This window comes from Protopterus annectens, chromosome 5.part1 (genome assembly GCF_019279795.1).
Source record: "Protopterus annectens isolate FY-2018-M chromosome 5.part1, PAN1.0, whole genome shotgun sequence".
In the NCBI taxonomy this organism is placed as follows: Eukaryota; Metazoa; Chordata; order Ceratodontiformes; family Protopteridae; genus Protopterus; species Protopterus annectens.
Window position 1 is genome coordinate 761,174,901 of NC_056736.1, and position 12,511 is coordinate 761,187,411.

Sequence of the window (12,511 nt, forward strand, 5' to 3'; positions counted from 1 at the left end):
CTGCATCACTTGGGGAGTTAATAATGGCTCCCAGCTTGCAGTCATCTGCAAATGTGGTCAACCAGATTCCCTCCGTGTTGGCCTGGACTTCTGAGAAGTAGATAACAAACAGGAGATGACCCAGGACTGATCCCTGTGGAACTCCACTCATGACTGGTTGGCAGTCTGACTCAGAGTCTGCTACTTTCACACTGTGGGTTTTGTCTGGGAGCCAATTTGCAACCCACCTAACGATATAGGGGTTGATGCCTAGTTTGCTGAGTATGCCTAGTTTGCTGAGTTTATCAATAATTCCTGAGTGAGGAATGGTATTAAAGGCCTTGGCCAGATCGAGGTAGACTGTATGAACTGTCTTACCTTCATCCACTGCTCTGTTGACTGACTCCAAGAAGTCATCCAGGATGAGCAGGCATGGTCTACCTTTCACAAAACCAAATTGCGTGGGATCTAGAGTTTGGTGATTCCTAATATCCTTGTTAATTAGGTCCATGATGATGCGCACCATAGCCTTACATATCAGACTCATCAGGCTAATGGGGTGATAATTTCCAGAGTCTGTAGTCACTCCTCCTTTATGGAGAGGGATGACTGTAGCAGTGCACCATTTGGTAGGGACAAAGCCTGAGGTGAAGCTGTGAGTGAACAGAGTACTCAGATGTGGTGCCAGTTCACTTTGTAATTCATGTAGAACACAGCCAGGAATATTGTTGGGTCCCATGGAAGCTGTATTATTGGCCTTAGAGAATGCAGCTTTAACCTGTGCTGCAGTAATGTTGGGTGCCTGGCATTGTTCAGGTATTAAGATTGGTCCTGTAGGGGGGAAAGAGGGGTAAAGTTGGCACTGAAACTGGCAGCCAGTATGTTGGCAATATCTGTTGGCTCAGTATAGGAGGTACCATTGTGCAGTAATGCAGAGCAAGTTTGGGTATTGCCAGGGATTCTTGATATAACTAAAGAAGGCTTTGTGGTTGTTTTTAGTGTCTGCCGCAATTCTGCTTTCATAGCTGGCTTTGGAGGTTTTGATGAGGGATCTCAACTTTTTGTTGAGCCTAATAAGGGAATTTTTCCAATCTTGGGACCTCACCTTTTTCTGCAACAGTTTATCCCTTCTGTTGCAGAGTTTATTAATGACAGGGGACCACCAGACTGACTTCCTTTTTTTGGAGGAGAGCATCTTGGTTGTGTTGGGTATGGCTAGTTCCATGCTTTTATATACATGTTTGTACAGTGCATTGGTGTATGATTCGGCAGTCATGCATCTGTTTTCCATTGGCATGGGTGCCATGAAGTTAGCCACCTCTGTTTTTATTAGTCCAAAGTCAGCTTTGGAGAAGTTTTTCATGGTGGATACCTTTGTGGGGGGTGTGGGTGAGATGTGGATTTCCATGATGATTAGTTTGTAGTCAGATCTAACCAGGGAGGAATTGAATATTGGTGTAAAACAAAGGTTGCCCATGTTAGTAGTAACCAGGTCAAGGATGTTGCTTCCTCTAGTGGGGGTAAGAATGAGCTGGTCCAGGGCATTGAAACTGATGAATTCCAGCAAGCGCTGGACCAGTTCATTGGTGCATGAGTAGTTTTCCCAGCTGATGGAGGGGTAGTTGAAGTCACCTAGTATGAGATTGTTGGGTTGGATCTTAATAGTTTCCAAGGTGCTTAGAAATGTGAACTGAAGTCTTAGGACATGGTTGTGGACCTATAGCAGGCTACGACCTGAATTACCGTCTTACCCAATGTTAGTTATACCTGAAGTATCTCAGAAGCATTATGCTGGGCTACTAGTCTGGAGGTGTGCATATCCTTTATGAATATGGAGACACCGCCGCCTTTGGAACTTCAGTCCATGTTGTGGGGCTGAAAGGTGTGGAATGAGTTATAGCCTGGTAGCACAGAGGTGCTTTCTGCTGCTTTAAACCAGGCCTCTGTTACAGCACAAATGTCGATGCTCTCCATTTTGAGGAGTGCTTCGAGCGAATGCATCTTGAGATTTAGACTTCTTGAGCAGCATGACCCTCAGATTGCATTTATTTATAGGCGTTACAGTGGTAATTTGGTCTTTGGAACACTGCCTAAAAAAAGGCACTATAAGGGTGGTAAGTGCCTTAGCCAGTGTCCGGAAACCCAGGGGTGAAAGATGTAGGCCATCTCTGGCAAAGCATCGAGGTGTGTCAGTCATGTCATCCCAAGCAAACAGATACTGGATCTGCTTAGAATGACACCAGAAACTTAGCCAATTGTGGAAATCAATCATTTTCTGTTTGTACTGTGGTATTCTAATGGCCGTGGTGGTGCAGCAGTTAGCATTGTTGCCTCACAGCAAGAGGTTCTTCCATTTGATTCTCAGCTGGAGTGCCTTCTGTGTTGAGTCTGCATGTCCACCCCGTGGTCAAGTGACATTATAGACATGCAGGTAGTTGAGTGTGTGAATGGGTGTGCCTTCTTTGAAGGTTGGGCATTGGGCTGGCACTTTGGCACCGTAAAAATCCACTTTCATTCATTAGTGGACCGGAGTTCCACTGTGGCAACCCCTAACTGGGAAAAGCCGAAAGACATTACTTTACTGTAGTATAATTCTGGGAGATGGTAGGATGCTGCTCAGGGCTAGGGCCATACCTGTCTGGGCCACATAATCTGACAGCTCCACCATGTCTCTTTTCATATAGTCCAGGGAGGTGCATCTCAGGTCATTCACACCCACATGGACAATGACAGAGTCATACTTGTACTTGTGGAGTGACCTGAGTGTGTGTGTGTTATGTGTCAGATTCTGGCACCTGATACACAGCTAACTGTTACCTTCTCCTTATTCAACCTAGTGAATGGGACATCAGTGTGCCTCACTATTGAGTCACCTATGATTATTGTATTGGGCAAGCTCTTTTGCCTTAGGGGCTTAGGTTGAGGGGCACACTGTGTAGGTGAGCTATGTCTTGTGGTTTGTACTGTGTTGTGGTGGTTGAGTGCATTTCTGCTTTGGAGGTCTGTGCTGTTTGGGTAGATTTCTATTGAGAGCCTCCCTGTAGGTGGGTGTGTGGTTTCTGTTTTTATGTGAGGGCTGTGATGGTGGGTGTTCTGGAGGGCTATGTGTTCCATGTGGTGTGGTGCAGGTGTTGACCTTCTCCTCTTGACCAGCTATTCCGGTGTTGGCTGGAGAGTGCATGGCTTCCAATTTAGAGATATAGGCACATATCTCACAAGTCTAAGTGTTAGGATGTAAGATGAGAGGGTTGTCTGTGTACATGACACAGTTGCTACACTGCCTCAGAATGCCCAAGTTCACTAGGTTAATAGGAGAAACACAGGAAACTGACCTTTATACATGCCTGGAGGGGTGGTCATCATTACTAAGTACTGGAGCTGTTTCCTTATAGGACATCTAGTGCTGATAGCACTTATGTATGCTATAACAATTGCTACAAAAATCCTGATGAACTGCTGGCGAATAAGCTAATTAAAGTGCAAGGGAGAAGAGAAAGTTGAAAGGGATAGAAAAAAACTGACCAAACGGCCATTAAACTACAATTTCAGAGCCAGAAACCACTCCTTTTGTGGTAGATAGGCTACCTAGTGCTTACCACTCCCACTGATAAGCTGGAAGGCTTCCCTCTAACACAGAAGGATCTGGAGAACTCAGAAACTTAAAAACAGTCCTGGATACAGCAAATCTGTATCTGGACTACTCTAGTAACAAGAAAGGCAGAAAACAAGCTTAGAACTTTTGTTTCGGAAAAAAACAGTTAACTTATAGCTGGAATACCTCAAAAAGGGTTTAAAACAGTGAAGCTGAAGCTCTGGATACTGTAGACCTGTACTGAGACTATGCTACTCAATTTTAAGGTTAAGAACTCATTAAGAAAAAACTCACAGTGAAGCACAGACTAATCACTTATAGTCACAGTTAAATAGCAATGAAATGCAGTAAAATGCAGTTAAACAGTAATGAATTGCAGTGAAATGCAGTTAAACAGTAATGAATTGCAGTAGATAGCAATGAAATATAGTTAATCAGTAGATTGCTTTGAAACAAAATCTCACAAATCACAACAGTAACACAAAGACTAATAAAGCGGCGAGTCAGTAGAACACTATCATCAATTTAGTGAGGCTACCAACAAGCAATACTAAATATGGCAAACAGCAAAATGAAGTAGAAAGAGGTTGTTTTTTTTATTGTAGAAAGTGAAGAGACAGAAAATAATAAGATAATTCAAGGTTCAGAAACTAAAGGGGTGGGCCTTTGCTAAGTTCTCACTATAAACAGTAGAATGAGCTGATGTAATGTGACTGGGGGAGTGCCCAGTATCAAGTTTATACCAGAGACGGGCAACTCAAAGCCACCAAGACTTAAGACAATCAGAACTGTGTGGGTGGGTGGGAAAAAACAGTTATACAGATTACACAGATATGTATTAAACAGACATGCAGAAGACAACTGAAAATAAACACTTATCTTTTTCAAATATCAAAGCAGGACAGTAGGCCAGTCTCTCTGCAGCTTAGAACAGCTTGAGCAAACAAGTATATCTGATTTAAAACACTGGCTATTAAGGTTGAGTGATTTGAGTACTTGAGTGACTTGATGGATCCCGATGCCTGACACACAGCAAACCGTAAACCTCTCCTTATCCAGCCTAGTGAGGGAAACACCCATGTGTCTCACAATGGAGTCACCTATGACTAATACATTAGGTTTTGTGGTATTATGCCTTATCAGCTTATTTGCTGACTCACTGGTTTGTGTGTTATTATGTGTTGTGGTTGTTTTTGCATTATGTGTGTAAGTGGTTTCCATTTGGGAGGCCTCTGATCTTTTGGTAAGTTACTAGTGAGTACCTCCCCATATGTGGGTTTATGTGTCACATCTTTATTCAGTATGGGAAGTGAGAGTGTGTGTGTGTGTGTGTGTGTGTGTGTGTGTGTGTGTGTGTGTGTGTGTGTGTGTGTGTGTGTGTGTGTGTGCAGACAACCTTTCTAGCATTTGATTTTTCCTTATGTGACAGTCTTGCCTCCAATTTCATAGTGTAACTACATCAGTCACATAAAAGTATTTGCTTGTTTCAGGAGTAATTGGTTGTCAACATACATGAGACAATTGCTACATTGTCTCAGGGTGCCAGTGTCTATCAGGCTGGCCAGAGAGATGATGGAAAACTTCCATCCATGATAGAAGGCTCTTATTGTTGTTGTTGTGTCTTTCAGCTTATCCCGGTTAGGGGTCGCCGCAGCGGAACTCCGGTCCGCTAATGTTTGGTAGTGGATTTTTACGTGCCGAGTTACCAGCCCTGATGCCCAACCTTCAACGAAGGCACGCCCATTCACTCATGTCACCACGCAGAAGACGCTCTAGCTGAGACTCGAACAGGACAATGTCTTACTGTGAGGTGACAACGCTACCGCAGCACCTATAGAAGGCTCTTATTGTATGTTCTGTTAAGGAAGGGAAGGGAATGGGTTAATTTGACAGGACAGCGCTGGTTGTGCCAAGACTACAAGAAGGACCTATACATTATGTAGGCTAAGATTGATCAATAAGGTAACACTCCTCAGTGAGCAACTGAGTTGCTCCAAGAGCAGCAGAAAAGCTTGGAAGGGTTTCACTGACAGCTGTTTAGCAAAAAGCTGAGCTTCTAGGTTTTTGTGTCTATACAGGGCACTGCTAACAGCCACAGCATGAAGAGCAGCACCTTGCAAATGCAAGGCTTAAATATGAACAAAACAAGTTTTAAGTTAACTACCAATCAGGAAACCACACAATAAGCCCTCCACCAGCAATCCCTCAATCATACTCCTCTGCCACATAGGTGCAAAAAACACCTTCTAAATGTATAATAACTGGTTTGGAGCTCAGGTGTAACAAGACCATATAAACTACCTATAACAGCCCTACAACTAACAGATACAATGTAATACATTGTCATTAACTACTTAAAGTAGCAGCAGACAGTACAGTCTTTTTTGAAACTGTTAAAGTGCAGTCACATTATATAGGAGAAGTGCAAAACATACGTAGAGCCCTTTTATGTGCTTCCCAGCTCAGACTGACCAGATAAACGCCTTCTGCCACAAGATGAATAAGTCCAGCCCACCTAATGTAAAAGCACAGTAAAGGAGTGTCCAGAGTGAAATGCTATCACAAACAAACTTCAAAGATACGAATAGTGAGTTAGGCCTTCTGCCATTACTCTGCTGTGAGACTGGAAAAGATAAGTGCTTATTTTAAACTGTTTTCTGCACTTCTGATTAACAAACATTTGCTTCATATCTGTTTAAACTGTGCAACTGTTTTTTAGACTTAGTGAATTCAATCCTTACCTGGGTTCTGATCTTGTGTATCCCACCCATCCGCCCAGCTGCTTTTGTGGTGTTAAAACTTGATGGCTTTGAGTTGCCAACCTCTAGTATAAATTTGATATTGGACACTCTCCCCAGCCCCATGAGCGCATTCTACTGTATACAGTGAGATAAGTTGTGAAGGCCCATCCATTGCATCAGCTCATTTTACTGAGTACAGTGAGATCAGTTGTGAAGTCCCACCCCTTTAGCTGCTTAACCTTGAATTATCTTCTCTATCCTCACTTTCTACTTAAAAAAATATTGTGCCTCCTCCTACTTCATTTTGTTGCTTGTGCCTAGGAGTTCAACTGCATTTAGTTTGCCGCATTTTATTACTGTTGTCAGTGGCCTTATTAAATTGATGATAGTATTTTAATGGATTGCTGCATTATTTGAGCTGTTTTTTACTGTTGTGATTTTTGCTCTTTTTTACTGCAGTGATTATTTGTGCTGTTTCTACTGTTGTGATTGTGAGATAATTTATTACATTTGCACTCTTTTAAAGCAATTTACTGATTAATTATATTTCATTGCTATTTACTGCAATTTACTGTTAAACTGCATTTTATTGCATTTTGTTACTGTTTTGTTACTGTTTAACTGTATTTTTTCATACTGTGAATTCTGTTCTTTATCTGCAAGTTGTTAATCTGTGCTTCTTTGTGAGATTTACTGTGTTTTTAACCTTAAATTGAGTAGCATAGTCTAGATACAGGTTTGCTGCTCCCAGAGCTGCAGCTGCACAGTTTTTAACCCTTTTTGAGGTATTCCAGCTACAAATTCTCTCTTAGTAGCACTTGTGTGATCCCCTAGTAGCACTGCTCTTAGACCTTCCACCCTTTACCCTCTTAACTCTCCCTAGCCTCTCTCCCTCAAATTCTGCCAAATGTGGATGGACAATTTCCTATGTTTTCTCCTGCCAGTCTGGTTGATATGGCCATCCTGAGACAGTGCAACAACTGCCTCATGTATTTATTTATTGACATTTGGTAACCAGGAAAGTCGACTGGATGAGAGACCCATTTTCAGTGGAGGCCTGGGGAGAAAAGCTCCAACAACAGTTACAAAGTATATATAACCACAAATAAACAGTATTAACAAATTATAGAGGATGAACCAAACATTAGTAAGAGGTAATTCCAAATACAGTTACAATAGTGTGAATAACATCAAATAAAGAGTATTATCAAAGCCATTTCAGTGGGATTTTGTCATGAAGTAAAAACATATAATAGAAAGTAGTTGTAGTTTCTCTGTGAGGCTAGTCCTGCAGTCAACTGGCTGGACAACCCTCTACTACTACCACCTAGGAACACAATTTGTGAGAGATGCAAGTACATCAAGAATCTACAGTCATTACTGTCTCCCCCACAAGCCAGGAGGTCCTCAACAAAAACATACCCAAACAAAAGAGACCTCCGAGGCAAAGACACACACGAACTCCATTGTCCATCACACCACACACCACACATAGTCCACACACCTGTGTCTCACAGACACTAAGGCTTAACCATAAACCCAACATATTTGTCATAGGAGACTCCATTGTGAGAGACACAGAGTTGCCCCTCACTAGGCTGGATAAGGAGAAAGTCACAGTTAGTTGTTTGTCAAGTGCCAGAATCCACCATATCACCAACACACTCAGTTCTCTTAACAAGTACTGTTATGACTTTGTCATAGTCCATGTTGGCACAAATGACTTGAGGTGTATCTCCCTGGAGTATATGAAGAGAGACATGATCAAACTCGCTGAATATGTGTTCCAAGCAGGTATGTTCCTAGTCTTAAGCAGCATTTTACCATCACCCAGAATGATGTCTCAACAAACAGAAAATTATTGACTTTAACAATTAGCTTAGTTTCTGGTGTCATTTCAAGGGAATCCAGTACCTGACAGCCTGGGATGGCACAATTAACAAACCATAATACTTTGCCAGAGATGGCCTGCATCTGTCCCCTTGTGCTTCAGGCTCCTGACAAAGGCTCTTGCCTCCCCACTAGTGCATTTTTTAGTCAATGCCATGAGTTTAAAACTACCAACATGAACATTTCATTAAAACATAAATTAAAGGTCATGCTGCTAAACACTAGGAGTCTAAACGTGAAAGTGCACTCATTGCAAGCATTCTTAAACCTGGACGATGCTGACATTTGTGCAGTCACAGAAACCTGGTTCAAAGCTGTGGAGAGCACCACAGCCATACCAGGTTACTTGTCCTATCAAACATTCAGACTCCAAACCGTGGCAGCAAAGCAAAGGGAGGTGGAACTGCAATATATATAAAAGACATACACACCTCCAGGCTGTCCAAACAGTATGATGCACAGAAGACACTCTAGGTGCAGTTAACTGATAAGACCCCTATTCAAATCCACCTATCTGGACCTCTTCAAATCTATCAAGATTCAATCCTTTACCCTGATCCTGGGTGATTTTAACTATCCAACCTTAGACTGGAAAAAATACTATGCTAAAACACGAATGCCCAGAGATTCCTCGATTTTGTCATTGCAAATGCCTTAGACCAGTAGGTCAACACCCCCACAAGAGGTGAAAATATCTTGGACTTGTTATTAACCAACATGAGTAACCACTGCAGCATCCCTATAGTGTCATCATCTCTGGTAAGATCCGACCACAAAGATGTCACTTTCAAAGTCACCATCTCCCGACCCCCAACCCCCAGCTAGGGTCAAACAAAAAAACTTCTCCAAAGCTGATTACAACCTCCTGAAGGAAGGTACAAACAGCTTCACAGCCCCCTCCCCCCACCATAGGAACTGGCACATATGTCCAAACTTACACCTAAGTACTATACGAGCATTTATATAGGTGCATTGAATCAGGAATACCGGACAGGACAAAATCCTCCTCCTCAAGGAAGAGTAAACCTGTCTGGTGGACATCTGCAATAAATAAACTCTATAATAAAAGGAAAAAAATGCTGTCTAGGACAAAGAAAGAGAAGGTGCCTAATTGGAAGCACTCTCTCCTTAGCCTGAACAAGCAAATAAGAGCACTAGTGAAATCCTCCGGGTCTATATTATAAGAGCGAAAATCCCTTTAAGCAAATGCTTAAACACCGACATGTATTGCGCGAACCGCGAATATGCCGAGCGTACTAAACCGGGAAATACAAAAAGTCAAATCCCCATAGTCGGCCAACTCCACCTCCCACTACATACTGCCTACCCAAACAAAATAAATAAACCACATACATACACTAACCAAAACCCTACTTCTAACCCTAAAGTAAAGCACCAAAACCCTACACTAAACCTTACATACATTACTATCTATGCACTTACTTTAACCTGCACCCTAACCCTAAGGACCGTAACTATCAAAACAAAACAAATAATCCACACACATACATTTAACAAAATCCTAATTCTAACCCTACACTAAACCTTGCATACATTACCTACCCATGCACTTACCTTAACCCGCACCCTAACCCTAAGGTCCATAATTATCGCATACTTGCCTTACAGAGCTGTACTGCAGATGGGCCAACCATGACACTTCAACTTTTTGAATTTTGTGGTTTAGTACGTTCGGCATAATCGCGGTTTGCGCAATATGTTTTGGTGTTTTTGCATTCACTTAAAAGGATTTTCTCTAATATAATATAGACCCAAATCCTCCAAAGCAAACTTCAAGTCCAAACTGGCCACATCTACTAAAGACAGTCATAATGCCTTCTTCACATATGTCTGGAATCTCAAAGGAAGCACCCAGATCTGCTCAGAACTGGTGGTCAAGGACACCACATACACAAACACCATAGATAGAGCCAACCTGCTGGCAGACAGGTTCAGTGAAAACTTCCCCTATCTGTCCTGCTCATCAGTAAATCAGGACATCCCCAACACCTGCCCCTCCCCTTATCTCTAGGGAGCAAGCTATCACTGCTCTCTCAAAGGCAAAAAAATACAGCCTGCATGGGACCTGATAACATCCAAGGCTCCATCCTACATGAACTCAGGCAGGAACTAGCAGCACCATTAAGCACCCCATTCAACCAAATCTTGAGTACCGACTTCATCTCAGCCAAGTGGAGGACAGCCACTGTCATCCCTTTGCACAAAGGTGGATCATCCACCAATCCAGGAAATTATGGACCCATCTGCTGAACTAGCCTGATCTGCAAGGCCATGGAGCAGATTATCATGGATGTCATTAACAAGGACATTGGCAACCTCCAATCATTTGATCTCACACAGTTTGGTTTCATCAAGGGGAGGTCATGCCTGCTAAATTTGATAGACTTCTGTGAGACAGTCACGCAATCCATGGATGAGGGGAAGACGATGCACACTGCCTATCTTGACCTGGCCAAAGCCTTTGAGACTATTCCACACTCAGGTATAATAGATAAACTCTCTCAACTAGGCATCAGTCCATATGTAGCCAGATGGGGTAGCAAACTGGCTCACTGATAGAACCCATCTAGTCAAAATAGAGAAAGCCACCTCAAGCAGTAGACCCGTAATGAGCTGGGTACCCCAGGGATTGGTCTTGGGGCCTCTGTTGTTTGGGATATACATTTCTGAGGTGCAGGCCAAAACCAGTGGGCTATGGATGAACAAATTTGTAGATTACTGCAAGCTGGGTGCTGTCATCAATTCCCCTAGTGATGTGGACATCCTCCAAGAGGGTCTCACCCAAACAAATGACTGATGCCAGAAACATGGCCTCAAACTGAATGCCAAAAAATGCATCATTATCCCCTTTGGGGAGAGGGACAGCCCCACAAATTATCCCATTAATTATAAAGTCCTAATCGTGCAATCAGTTGTGAGGGACATGGGCACCCAGGTTGACAACAAACTTACTTTTGACCACCATATTGCCTCCATTGTATTGAAGGCTTTCTACATGGCCCACCTCATTAGTAAGGGTATCTCATCGAGGGATAAGGTGGTCATAATATCCCTGTATTCTTCCCCTATAAGACCCATTATTGAGTACAGTGCCCTTTTTGGCATGTACCTCACAAAGCACATGCAGCAGCTGGGGAGACCACAGAGGTTCCTCACCAAGAGAATCCAGGGCCTCAAACATCTACCATACACAGATAGGTGAAAGACCCTGTCCCTCTACTCAGTCTTCTACACACTCCTCAGAGGTGACCTCAGTTTGGCAGACAAAGCAATCTCAGACCCCACCTTGATGGGACTGCTACATATCCAAAAGTCAAGCTCCACTCGAATAACTCACAAACAAGACCTCAACCTGGTCTGTGACTTCAATAGGACTTGTTGGTAGGACAGATTTGTGTCCCAGAGACTCCCCCTTTTGTGGAATAGACTCCCTGTCCACATCAAGCAGAGTACCTCATTAATAGACCTACCACGACAGCAAACCAAACACATAAACACACAAAAACATACTTGGAGGCTCTAAATAAAAATTTGGCTAAGCAGCAGAGACCTCCAAAGCAGATGCCCAAGCAACTGCTACCCCAAAACAAAACACATGCAACACATAGCTCACAAAGCCAGTGTGCCGAACAGTCACAGCCCTTAAGGCTAAGCAACACACCTGATACACTTGTAATAGGTGACTCTATCGTCAGGCACACTGACGTCCCGCTCACCAGGCTGGACAAGGAAAAGGTCATGGTGAGCTGCCTGTCGGGCGCTAGGATCCGCCACATAACACAAGCACTCAGGTCACTCCAAGGCAAGTACAAATATGACTCGGTCATTGTCCATGCTGGTGTGAATGACGTGAGATGTACCTCCCTGGACTACATGAAAAGAGACATAGAGGAGCTCTCTGAGCATGTATCCCAGGCCGGTATGACCCTGACCTTGAGTAGCATCTTACCCTCACCAAGAATGATGCCACAATATGAAGACAAGATGATCAACGTCAACAACTGGCTTAAGTATTGGTGTCATTCAAAGGGGATCCAATGCCTGTCAGCCTGGGATGACATGCTTGACAAGCCACGATGCTTCGCTAGGGACGGCTTGCACCTGTCACTCCTGGGCTTTCGGATATTGGCAAAGGCTCTTGCTACCCCAATAGTGCCTTTTTTAGGCAAGGCTCAAAAGACAAACCCACCTCCATAGGTATCACAAGGGATAAGAAACTAAGAGTAATGCTACTCAACGCCAGAAGTCTAAACCTCAAGATGCACGCACTCGAAACTCTCCATAGCAT